At 38.6% G+C, this 12,860-nt stretch overlaps 1 protein-coding gene across 4 annotated transcripts in view; it reads left to right on the top strand.

Moving 5' to 3' along the window:
* Positions 1-5,300: 5,300 nt before the first annotated feature.
* LOC149137991 (E3 ubiquitin ligase BIG BROTHER-related-like) overlaps positions 5,301-12,860 on the top strand; it is a 235,567-nt gene continuing 228,007 nt past the window's right edge. Inside the window, exons 1-3 of one of the 4 annotated variants that reach the window (XM_089453095.1) lie at positions 5,301-5,444; positions 5,532-5,626; positions 5,915-6,009. The gene's annotated coding sequence lies outside the window, so the exon portion shown is untranslated. The other 3 variants (XM_089453093.1, XM_089453094.1, XM_089453092.1) reach the window with 3 other exon arrangements.

Below are 12,860 nucleotides of genomic sequence, written 5' to 3'. Positions count from 1 at the left end.
TCTTTCCCCTATGGGAATACACAATTTACTAAGGTGATACAACAGTTTCCCCTGCAAGTGATAGTTGTCCACTTGTGAACCATGGGTTAGTTTTGCATAAACCTCCTTAAAGTCATCATCATTAGCATATTGTTCAACATAACTTTCAAAAGATAATGAAGCATTATGCAAAATAACAGAAGTAGAAATAGGAGGGCGAGATAGCATATCGACCACCTTGTTGCTAGTGCCTTCTTATACTTTATTACCATATGAAAACTGTTGAAGAAAACCCATCCACCTGAAATGACGAGATTGCTGCAACTTGGTTTGTGATTGAAGGTACTGCAAGGGCTGATGATCTGTATGGATGATGGTCTCCTTGCCGATTAGGTAGTGTTTCCACTTTTTCACACTCTGCACCAAGGCATAAAGCTCCTTGTCATAAATGGGATAGTTTATCACAGTTTGAGAAAACTTCTCAGAATGGTAACAAATCGGCTTCTTTTGCTGCATCAATACATCTCCCATGGCATAACCGCTGGCATTGGTTTCGATCTCAAATGGCTGTTAGAGATCGAGTAAGGCTAAGTCTGACGTGGTGCTGATCTTTTCCTTCAATGTTTTGAAGGACTTCCATTGTCTTCCTCCCCATTGGAAGACCTGTTTTACACTTGTCAACGTGTGCAAAGGTGTTGCAATAACAAAGAAATTAGCAATAAATCTCCTCAAATACTGGACTGCACCTAAAAAGCTACGGACCTCGGTTACACTAGTAGGCTTAGGCCAATTTAAAATTGCTTCAACTTTAGAGGGATCAATTTTTAATTGACCATGACCAACAATATGACCTAGGTAACCCAAAGAGGTTTTCCCGAACTCACACTTTGACAACTTTACAAAGAGGGTTTTATTATTATTATTTATTTATTTATTTTCCTTTTTAGTACTTCAAGCACTTTCTTTACATGACACACATGTTCAATCCAACTGTTACTAAAGTCAAGTATATCATCTAAATATACAAGAAAAAACTCATCAATGAAAGGCCGAAAGAGATCATTCATGACCCTCATAAAAGTGGTTGGAGCGTTGCAAAGTCCGAATGGCATCACCATCCATTCGAACAACCCCTGTTTGGTCTTGAAGGTGGTTTTCCATACGTCCTGCTCTACGATTCGGACCTGGTGATAACCACTACGCAAATCCAACTTGGTGAAATAAACATCATTCTTTAATTGATATAATAAATCATCTATGTGTGGAAGCAAATAGCGATTTTTCACCGTAATTTTGTTGAGTGTGTGGTAATCCACGCACATCCTCCATGTGCCGTCTTTCTTTGGCACTAAGACAATTGGTGAGCCACACGGAGAGGTGCTCGGCCTGATGACCCCTTGGTCCAGCAATTCCTGCACTTGTCTCTTGATTTCCTCCATCTCAATAGTCGACATCCTGTACATGCCAATATTTGGCAGAGGAGCGTCATGCTGCAAATGGATCTCGTGTTGGATTTCCCTCTTCGGAGGTAATCCCTTCGGTTCCTGAAACAGCTCAACATAGTTAGAAATTAATTCAGATAATTCTTGTTTATGTTCTTGATCGCAGCCTTGGAAAGCATCAGCGAATTCTGCCTCTTTTTCCCTTACGACCATAAGCATGCAACCCTTACTGGAATTCACCAGTCTTTTCATTTGTCTAGCGCTTACAAGGCTGGCATTGATTTTAGATTGATGAGCCCTTACTATATATTCTACCCCATCTTTTGTGATATGGTATTTGTTTTCATGATGGAAAAAGACTGCCTTTCTATCATACAGATATGGGCTCCCTAACACCATGCCACAAATATCCAATGGTATTACATCCAATTCTACTTCGTCTACTAGCTTAGAAGCGATTACAAATTTGACTTTACACTGCTTGGTTACACTCAATTTCGCTTTATCATGTATCCATCCAAGTGGGTAAGGTTTCAGATGTGGCTTTGTTTCTAAGCCAAGTTTCTTTACCAAGGATTCTGCAATTAAGTTTGCTTGGGACCCTGTATCAATAGAGTTTCAACTTTAGTGTGATTTACAACAACTCTGATATGAAACAGTTCAATTCTCTTTCGGTCATTAGGAAGGGACTCATTTACAGAACTGGTGCCTTCATGCGTTTCAGAATTAACATGAGGTTTAAGAGTACCTTTTGTTCTTGCTGCTGTGATCAACGCTTGATATCCCGAATTTGATCCAAGGTCTTGCTGCGCCGTTGCCACTGTCTTCTGCTTCCCTTTTCCTCCATACTTCTTTGGACGCTTTTCGGGGTGCTGTTTCCAATAGTGATCGTCATCATGGCCTTCCTTTTTGCAATGATTGCAATATGACCGTTCTCCATCTTTGGCTGCTGCCGTCTTTTTCTCCTTTCCTTTCCATTTCGCTTTGGATTTGCCATTGGGAGGTTTGAACGGTAGCTTTTTGGACTGATCATCCCTTTCATTTTTGCCCCAGTTCTCAATATGAATTTCCTTCATGCTGGCTGAGTCAATAGTGGTTGGTTCAAACAACAACAATGAATGCCTAATATAGCTATGCAATGAGTCAATATACTTAGTTACAACTTTAGGTGTATCAAGTGTAATACCCAAATTCAGTGCTTGCTTTCTAAATTCCTCTGTAAAACTCTAAACATCCTGACCTTTGCCTTGCCTTAAATACTGCCAATTCATTAATGCTTTTTGCTTGTATCCTAAGGGATAAAACTGTTCCTTTAACGCAGAAATAAAATCAGGCCATGAGGAAAAGAGGTTACCCACATTCTTACTACGTTGCAATTTGCTCTCCCACCAAACGAGAGCGGTGCTGCTCAGCCATAGAGAGGCCAGCTGAATCTTTGCCTCATCCTCCACGATCTGTTGAATCCTATAGTAGACCTCAATCTGCCTAATCCAATTATTAAGCTTTTCTGCATTGCTTTCACCATTAAACATGAGAAGATCAAATTTAACATCTAATTTAAAGAAGGGTTTCTTAGATGCATCCTTTGAATTTCTATGATTATGGTGGTGAGAGGAAGGAGAACCTTCACTCCCAGAAGGAGAAGGAAGGGGTTCTTCTCCACCATTCCCATGTGCTGAACCTTGTCCTTCTGGGTTTCTCTCCTCTGCTTTCTCTAGCCTTAAAACCAGCTGACTGATATTCTCTGCCATTGAATAGAAAGTATTTATGAAATTATGCTCCTCTTCAAGATGAGCTTCATCTTCTGCCATGTTTCTCCTTCGAGGTGCACGCCCTGCTTCAGGATCGAAAGGTTCTAGTTCCCCTTCGCCTCTTTGGAGCCTATTTCTTGTTAGCATATAAACATGCAATTCACATCTAAAAAGCCCTGCTTTGATACCACTTGATCCAAGATACTTCTGCTTATAGATGTATAAAAAAAATCACATGTGAAAACTACAGCTTAACATAGAAACTTAAGGTGCACACAAGAAAGAAGCAGAAACACATAAAAGCATGTCAAGAAGACACCAAGACTTGATAACGGAGTTCATCCAACTTGGACTACGTCTCCAGGTCTTGCTCAATCAATGGGGAGGCCTTTGTTTATTAAATGGCATGAAAAGAAGAGAATACAATCATCTGATACATCAAAAGAGGCTTATACCTCCATTCTGAAAGACGGTTGAGAAAGGAGAACTCAGATGGAGAAGGGGGCAACACCAATGCGTCCGTGGCGTTGAGAGGGGCTGAAAACATCTAAAACTTGTCTAAAACAGACAAAATGCACTATCGGCCACCTGAAAGCTCTCCTGCCCCGAACAGTGTGCTTAAATTTCTCCCCCCCTTGCTTTTTCCAATCATCGGACTTTATAGTGCCTTTGTTAGGACAAATCCCTCTTAAATCGGGGTTGTTTGGCATAAAATAGAGGCCGTTTGAATGGAAGGGTTGGCGGATGCAACGAAGCCTTCAAAATAGTTTTTTTTTTTTTTTTAATCATTGAAGCGATAATACACTAAAAACCTTGTAAAACACTAAAATTGGACCAAAAACTGCTTACCCGGATTTAAAAAAATTATTAAATCGGGCATATATACTTATCGGGTCCAGGCCTGATATCGCAATCGCAAGTCACTGAGATCCAAGGCTCCTGTATATCGGGGAACTTTGCTGACTACCGATCGCCGATATCGGCGTTGGCCGATCGCACCCGTGATCGACGATGCCGATTACCTCGATATCGCCGACACCGATTCCATTGATTCGATCGCCCTCCGATCTAATTGGAGATCGCTGATCGGGGGGTTCTGTTGCGCTCCTTAAGTTCGCTCCTTTGGATGTGCTGATTGCGATTTTGCCTTTTAAAGCGTAAAAGTCCATTTTTTTTGGGAAAACCCTCATTTTCCAAAGGAACAAGGTAACTTTCTTTTCACAATAACTTCATCATCCGGACTTGGATTGAAGTACCGTTCACATCGTTGGAATCAGGACACAAGATCTACGCTCTAGTTTTGGGTTGACTTCATTCTAAGCACTTTGATTTTTGAGCTTTTTTATGCCATTGTATCTGAAGTTCCACCTGAATCAATAATAAAAATATTTCAATGACAAAAGCTCAACCAATTAAACTAACCTTCAAAACTATAAATAATTTAAATATTATAAAAATAATTATTTTATTTATATTATATATAATATAAAATAACAAAAAAATATCGTTTAATTAATAATTAACATTAAATCAATTGATTATTATAACTATGACCCTGACCCTAAATATATATATAGACATAAAATCACCTAACCTAAAAATATAAATACCAAACACCTCTCCCCATAAAATAAATCCTCATATCAAACTAATAAAATAAAGTGAAAATATCCATACTAAACACGCCTTTCCACAAAATGAATTATTTGAACATTCCATCAAAATTGAACTTAAAAACTTAAATGTATTTTAAACGCACCTCTCCCCACAAAATAAATCCTTTTCGCATCAAACTAATAAAATAAAGTGAAAATATCCCTACTAAACACGCCTTTCCACAAAATAAATCATTTGAACATTCCATCAAAATTGAACTTAAAAACCTAAATGTATTTTTAAATGTGAGGAGTAGAAAAGTATTGTTGGTGTCGTGCAAATGTGGTTCATCGTCATTTCCTTTCTATATTTAAAACTCAATCCATTAACCCAATTGCATTAAATTTAAAAAATATAGAAACCTCCCTCCCCCATTCAAGGCAAAACCAAAACCTCTTATAATATAAGAAGAGTAAATGTACCAATAATAAGAACAGTAAATCTACCAATTTCCATAGTATAGGAAAAAGTACGTAAGGGCTTCTCCAAACTTCCTTGTCTCACCTGTCTCCGTTAATTGAGAATTCCTAAATTGTTTTAATTACAATATTGGCGCCAATAGTTTTCCAAGGTTAAAAACAAATATAGGCATCGGCGGCTAATCCCTCTGTTACAGGTGCGCGCTGTGCCGGCATTCCGACTTTTTCCGCGTGCTGTTTTTTAATTTTACCAACTTTCATTGTTATTGTGGTCTTGTCCACAGAATCCCCACAGGTAGATGCCCAGAACGGGAAAGATCGCGGAAAAATTCAGTTGCCCGTGAGAAAACCTGCCGGAGTCGAATCTGTCCTGTCCAGTGTAACTATTCCCCCCCTTCCATTCTGGTTCAATTTTTTGTAGAAAATATGGCTGTTCATTCTCGGTTGTTAATTCCATAAATTTAGGGTTCACATAAAAGGATAGAAGTTGGCAGTTAATGCAATGGGTTATACGTTCATTTTCCGGCTTTATTGAGTTCTTTCCTGTAAAACCAGCTCTCATTTGTTTTAATTTTGCGATGGGATCGCGGATATTCTTATTACGTTGAGTGGCTCTATCTTAGCGAAGGTTCTTTTTTCGTTAACACAATTGTGGTTCTCAGTGCAGATTGCGACTCTTCAGTATCAGACTCCTGAACTGCTGCATTGCTGGTTACTCACTTCTTCCCAACCGTTCCAATCTGGTCTTCTGGGTGCATTTTCGTAAGTTTTTTATTGCCCTTATTTTCGAGATTTAATTGTCAATTAGTCTATACCAGGCTCACATTTGTGTCTTGATTTTTCTTACAGCGTTCCTTTTCATTTCGGTTACACTTCGAATTCTTATACATCCAACTGTCATTGCACTTTTTTTATTGGTTCAAGAGATCCGGATCTTTCTTTCACATGATTTTGTTGCACCTGACCTTGGCTCTACCTTAATAAATTAAAAGGGATTCCCAGATTGTAATAGACACCCAGCTTCATCTTTCGAAAAGTCCACTTGTCATATATGCTTTCACCGGAGAACGAAATATGACCCTAGGGTCACTGTCAATGTTCATAAGCTGGCAACTTATATTTTGAAATATCATTTGAGCAGGACATTTGACATCTGACATGTAGCGGAAGTAAATTGAGAAAATTCAGAAGCACTTGATCACAAACAAATTCAAAATTAAAAGTGCAGTTCTTTATGCTATCTTGTTAATGTCATCTTGTGCAAAAGAAAGAAGACTTGACTGCAGCAAAATAACAAATGGTTTAGTAAATGGGGTATTTGCCTGAACATGTGTCCCTCAAACAGTAAAGCGATAAAAACACTTGTTATGGATAAGTACTTGAGATAAGGAGCTAGGGAGAAAGAAAAAGTACTATATTGAAGAGTTTAATCCCACTCATAATTATCAACAAAAAACGTACATGGGGGCCAATATTTCTTGGAGAGTCAAAATTCTTATTGCTAAATTAAGGATTAATTCTCATAAACGCCATTGTAGAACAGGGCGCTGGAAAAGACCAAAAGAAGTGTGGGAAGAAAGTGTGTATTTTTTACTCTTCCGGAAAAGTGGAAAAAAGAAAATATTTCATTTTAGAATGCAAGGCCTTCAAAGACAACAGGGAAAGTTATGCAGATATTCTGACAGCTAGCTCTTGGGATAATTTATTCAGTGAGAGGTTTGTCAAGAAGATGAGAGTGTTTATTGTGAGGCTTCACAAAAAAAATGGCTGAATACAGGAATCAGATGGTGAAACAATATGTCCCATAGCCTATCTTCTTCCCATTTGCCGAAAAAACCGAATGAGTTCAATTCCAGTTTTCATCCCCACTATGCTCACATTTTTTCCAGACCAATGCCACGCGTAGTTAACCAACAAAGTTAGGTGATTAATAGCTTTTATAGAGTTATCCAATCTCAAGGCGACATTGGTCTGTCTGGTATTACTCTGCATGGAACAGTTCAATTTTAGCCTTCATCCTCGCCATATACGTATGTATATTTTTTGCCTCGTTGCATGCATGATTGACAAAGAACAACAAAGGTAGTTTCTTACTCTAGTAAGGGATATCCATTCACAAAGGTTACAGTGGTTCATCTAGGACTACATTGCATGGAACACGAGAACAAAAAAAGTAGATGAATGAAGCCAGTCAGGTACGTATTTGCGATACACAATTGACCATATATGAACGCATTGTGTGAGTGATCCTACTTCTCAGTGGTGATTCTATTCAGTTTAAGTATTTTTCTACTCATCAACAAATGCAGTTATGGATTAGCCAAAAGAGCAAAGACGGGTAAATGAAAAGAAGGTTGTCTAAGGTTTGAGAACCATATCAGAATAAGAATAAGTGGGAGGTTGGTTCCAATGTTGGGATTTCTGTTCTTCTACCGTAGATGATTGCCTCCTACCTCCTCTATCGACCATCACTTTTCAGTTTTACTCAACACAATTTACAATGAGTAGAATTTTCCAAAATGATTTTATTCCCTCCCGAGCAAACCTTCTATTCTTTGGAAGTGGTTTTTTTTTTCAAACAATAATGAGAATATTTATATTGATTTCAAGATCGGTGCCTGGTTCACAACTTTACATTGGGGCTTACAATTCAATTTTGTGTCATATACTTCAGGCATATCTAGCATAACCTGTGTCAAAATTATCCCCAGTTGAGGGACAGACAAAGTATGGTTTTTTTAGGTGAAAACCTTCCAAAAGGACCCAAAAAAAAAGCAAAATCTGCAGAACATCCAACCTATTTGAGGATAAAATCCCTCATTACATTGTACTTGAATTTTGGACCACCTGAGCTAGCAGAATTATTCATATTCATAACTGAACTGTTGACCAAACTTAAGGAACAAAGGATGGCCTTAATTGGCCATCCACCTTTAATTCAACTCATTGGTACATTCATCTACTTTGTTTTTATCGCGTAAGACATGGAAATAGTTAATTGAGGGGATTTCTTTTGCAACCTTTCTGATGTGATTTAATGGGTTTTCTAATTTCTCATCTAATGGGTTTTCTAATTTCTCATCTCCTGGAGAGGATCCTTCTACCATGTGCTGAATAATTAAAAAGGAATCCCCCAACATGGTAATAGGAGGAACATTATTTTCTTTAGCTGTAAGGAGGCTTTGCAAAAGACCATAGGTTTCTGCCTGGTTATTTGTCATCTTTCCTAATTCCCATGAGTACTTCAATACTTTAGTTCCGTTGGGGCCATAGTGCACCCTTCCCCTTTTGCCACCATTAGCATAGATTTCAAAGAATAGCTGTTGCAAAATTTTTAGTTTCTCACACAAGCATACATTCATGGACTGCATTTATTTACTGTAACTTCATTTCGATATGAAGTTGTTAGAAACCAATCAACATATCACTTGCTGTTCAGTGAACCTAAAATAACACTAGATTGTTTCATAGAGTCTTAAATTCTTTTGTATTAAAGGAATCTTTTGTTGTGCCAAGCCCAAGCTTTGCATAGATCGATGTATACCAATTTCTTATCTACATCAGAGTATTTGCACGTTGAAGTCTTTTACTCCCTTACAAATATTTCCGATTTTTATTATATACAGTGCCCACCAACAATTATGAATGCTTATTAGCACAATCAACTAGCATGTATAAAGTCTACCAATGACACCTCACACTTGGAAATAATTGCATCTAGTTTATCGTATACATTTGCATAGGCATGTAAGAGCATCGAGTTATCTTATGCCTTGAAGATATTTGATCGTTCATAATGCATGACGGATCATCACTCGTTATTGCGTAAACTAAACTAGAGAGTTGTAATATCGCAGGGGAGTTTTTGCCCTAGCTTTTTGCTTTAAGTCACTAGGGTTTCAATACAATTTCATATGTTGTGGACAGTGGTACAGTTGCAATATAAAAATGTAATAAGAGGAATGTAATAATTTCAACAATGTAGTTCAACTGTTTATCAACAAATAGAAATCCAGTGCCACCCAACGTGCTACAACAAGATAGGAAATATAACAGTGCTTCAACAGAGAATAAAACTACCTATAATTTGACAGCCCTATGTTTCAGTTCATGCCTTCAATTAGCTTCGGTAATTTTTAAATAAAACATTGCCTTTAAATTCCAAACTGAGTTCTCTCTGCAATAAACCCTAGGACGAGTTACGATTATGATCTTAAGGAGAATACGAATCTGTTGTTGGAAAGGACTACAGGGAGCCTCGCTCAGCCTTCAGAAGTTCGGATTTTGTGAGCGGAGACTTTTAATAACCTTTGATTTGTCTCAGGATTAGTGTTCACTTCGACCTGCTACAGAAGAGCCTCAGGGTCTGCAGCCTGTTCCAGGGTACTTTGGGAGGTTTTGATTTGATGCTAGGGTTTTGATTCAACCTTCAGAGGATGTGGATCACCAGCAGAAAGATATTCGTTTGCCTAGAATTCATCCTATGCACTTCGAAAGCCATAGATTAAGTCACAGGAGACCCAACTTCAGTTTTCTGATGGCCCAGGGCATTATGTCTGCTTCAGAAATAGGTACAGGAAGAATGGGTATGATTCTGGCTTGGTTTAGTCACAAAAAATCGTTTTGATCTGCCTCTCGACACTTCACTGGCCTCAGGGATGAACTTGGCTTACTTGCAACAGAACAAATCATAGAGAGCTCATTTCTAGAATTCAATCTCCTCAGAAAATAGTACCCCTTGCTGTGCCAAACAGAAAACAAGATAGAAAAGGATTTTTCAACTAGGGTAGAATCTTTCACCATCAAAATTGATAGGGTAGAAGGGGTCTTAAAACCACCAAAATTGATAGGGTAGAAGGGGTCTTAAAACCCTCAGAACTAATGCTAAAGAAAACAAATGAATTGATCCACACTTCATGATGATTTGATCTCAACTCCTCTCTTATTTATAGATTTCTCCATGGGCTTCAAGATGTGAGGGATTGTGGGTGCAACCCCTAGTTTTGGGTTCTTTTGCCCTAGTTGACCCAACTTTTGCCCCAAATTGGGAAAAATTGGGTTTTTACCCCTTTATCAAGACTATAGCCTATGGGGTTGGATAGGCTAATTTGTCTCTCATTAATCCTCAATTTGAAGAGGACATTACAAGAGTCCTTGCTTGACATGTCCTATCATATAGGACTTCTACGGGTCCAGATCATAAGCAACTTTTGATGAAATATATAGTCATTAATTGGTGAACTTGTTAATTTTAGGTATGTTCTATGTTGAGAGCAATTTATCAATTTTCCACATTAACTCAATATCGATTCCAGATTAGCAATCACATTTATCATAATACTAAAATGTAGATAGAACATAAACATAAATCGCAGAAGACAAGCCAAGACAAGAGGACACAAGATGTGGCGCCAGCCAGGGACAAACCCCAATGTGGGGAAATCCTTGATCAATTCTTCTTATGTTCTTCAATAGTTTAGCAGAGAGAGAGAGAGAGATAGTACATATCAGTGTTGAAAATATCGGTATCGGCAAAATATCGGTGAGGGTCCAGAAAATATCTTAATCGGTGAAAATATCGGCAAATATTGGCAAGCATAAAAAATGCATAATATATTCATTTTTTTTTGTTCAGATTTTTAAACATATAAAGCAATAACAACATGAAATAAACACATTGGCACATAAATATGAAGAAAGCACTGATATATATGATGTCAAATAGAAATGATACATCAAAGGCGATACCAAATCCTGCTGATCCCTGATAATTGTCCATTCAAGGACTCAAATGTGGAGAACCAATACCAAATAACATCACATATATAAAAGTATCTCATCATCATGAGTTATATGTAGCATAACAAATAAAACTAGCAGCTATCTATCTGAAATCATTGCCCTCTCCCCCTTTTACAGGAAAACATGATGGGCTATTTGCCAGGCCTGCCCCTAGTAGTAGAAGGCCCTGACCTTGCCTCTGCACCTAATGTCAAATAATGAGTGCTAGGTATGGGGCTATGCTCTCCTATATCTATAGCAGATGGTGTTGATGCTGATGCTCCCATAGTGTCTTCCTCCTCCTCCTCCTGCTCCTCCTCAGAGTGCTGTTGCTCCTCCTCCTCCTCCTCCTCAGAGTGCTGTTGCTCCTCTGAGTCCTCCTCCTCTTGCTGCCCTTGTTTTAATGGATCATCTGCCACTGGCTCTAACCATGAAGGTGACTCCTCCAAGATGGGCTCCTCAGACTCCACCCTCCACCGAGACTATACATCAATATTGTCTAAGGAAATGGCATCTGGATCCATTGGTGATTCTATTTGCCTCACTCGAAGTCGGATGTTGTAATGCACATATACTAAATCATTGAGGCGTGCGAACTCCAACCTGTAAGAGTGTCAAAAAAACTAATGAGTCTGACTCTTGAGTCTTGACACTTGAAAGTTGAAGGTCATAAATTAAAAATTAAAAATTAAAAATTACAATAAGTGTAATTGCTCAACTGAAGGCTGGAGCTCAAAGTTATACCTGTTGCGCTTTTTTGTGTGTATTTTCTCAAATACACTCCAATTGCGCTCACACCCTGAAGAGCTACATGTTTGACTCAAGATTCGTATGGCCAATTTCTGCAAATTTGGTGCCCTTGCACCATAGCTTCGCCATCTACAACAAAATAATGAAATAAAAAATTCAAAAACTTAAAACATAATTAAACTTAAAAATAAAAGTTACCTAATTGAATTTAAAAAAATAGAATTATAAGTAAGGAAATTCTAAATTGAAAATTCTAATTTCTAATGAGTGATGACTTGTCACTTACGTGACATAAAGAGGGTCCTTTCCCTAATAGCATCATCAAAGCCAAATAGGCCAACACAATCCCGATAATACTGTATCTCGCGATTGATTTTGCTACGAAGCTCAGGATCAGGTACCATCCTCTGAATACAGGAATGGAGCCCTTCCATCACCTCGCCATCAAAATCAAAGCCACATTTGTATGAAAATGCGGGGTTGAGGAAGAGTGCTGCTGCATGAATGGGTCGATGAAGCATCCCTGTCCACCGACTATCAATCACATCCCATAACATCATCTGCCTATCAAGGCCAATAGAACCCTTGTCTGCATAATAAGAACGAATGGCCTCCTTGGCCCTATCCATGCCCTCATACAAATAAGCCATTGCAGGCTTCTCCCCATCCACCAATCTGAGAACCTTTACTATAGGTTCACTAACTGCGCATGCTTCTTCTACTCCACGCCAAAATGTCTCAGAGTACACCATTTTTGCAATGGCTTTCCCGTCCTGTCTCCTGTTGTATCTACAATTACGCCAATCATCAGACACAAACATTTGCTTCAACTCGAACTGACATCGAAGCAAAGACTGAAGAGTAATAAAGTTTGTGGCAAAACGTGTGATCGCAGGACGCCGCAACTCCTTGTTTCTAGTGAACCTCCTCATGAGGCTAAGAACAAAAGCATGGTTATAAATAAACTTGGGGACGCTCCTAGCCATATCAACTGCCTCCTTGATGAAGGAGAGTTTCCCCATATCCTCAAGCAACAAATCGAGACAATGTGCTGCACACGGAGTCCAGAACAATGTGGGATG

The sequence above is a fragment of the Pinus tabuliformis genome, chromosome X, assembly GCF_031772625.1.
Source record: "Pinus tabuliformis cultivar Carrire ecotype Pingquan chromosome X, CPIR1, whole genome shotgun sequence".
In the NCBI taxonomy this organism is placed as follows: Eukaryota; Viridiplantae; Streptophyta; class Pinopsida; order Pinales; family Pinaceae; genus Pinus; species Pinus tabuliformis.
Note: the sequence above shows the minus strand (reverse complement) of the source record. Positions and strands in the feature narration are given on the sequence as shown.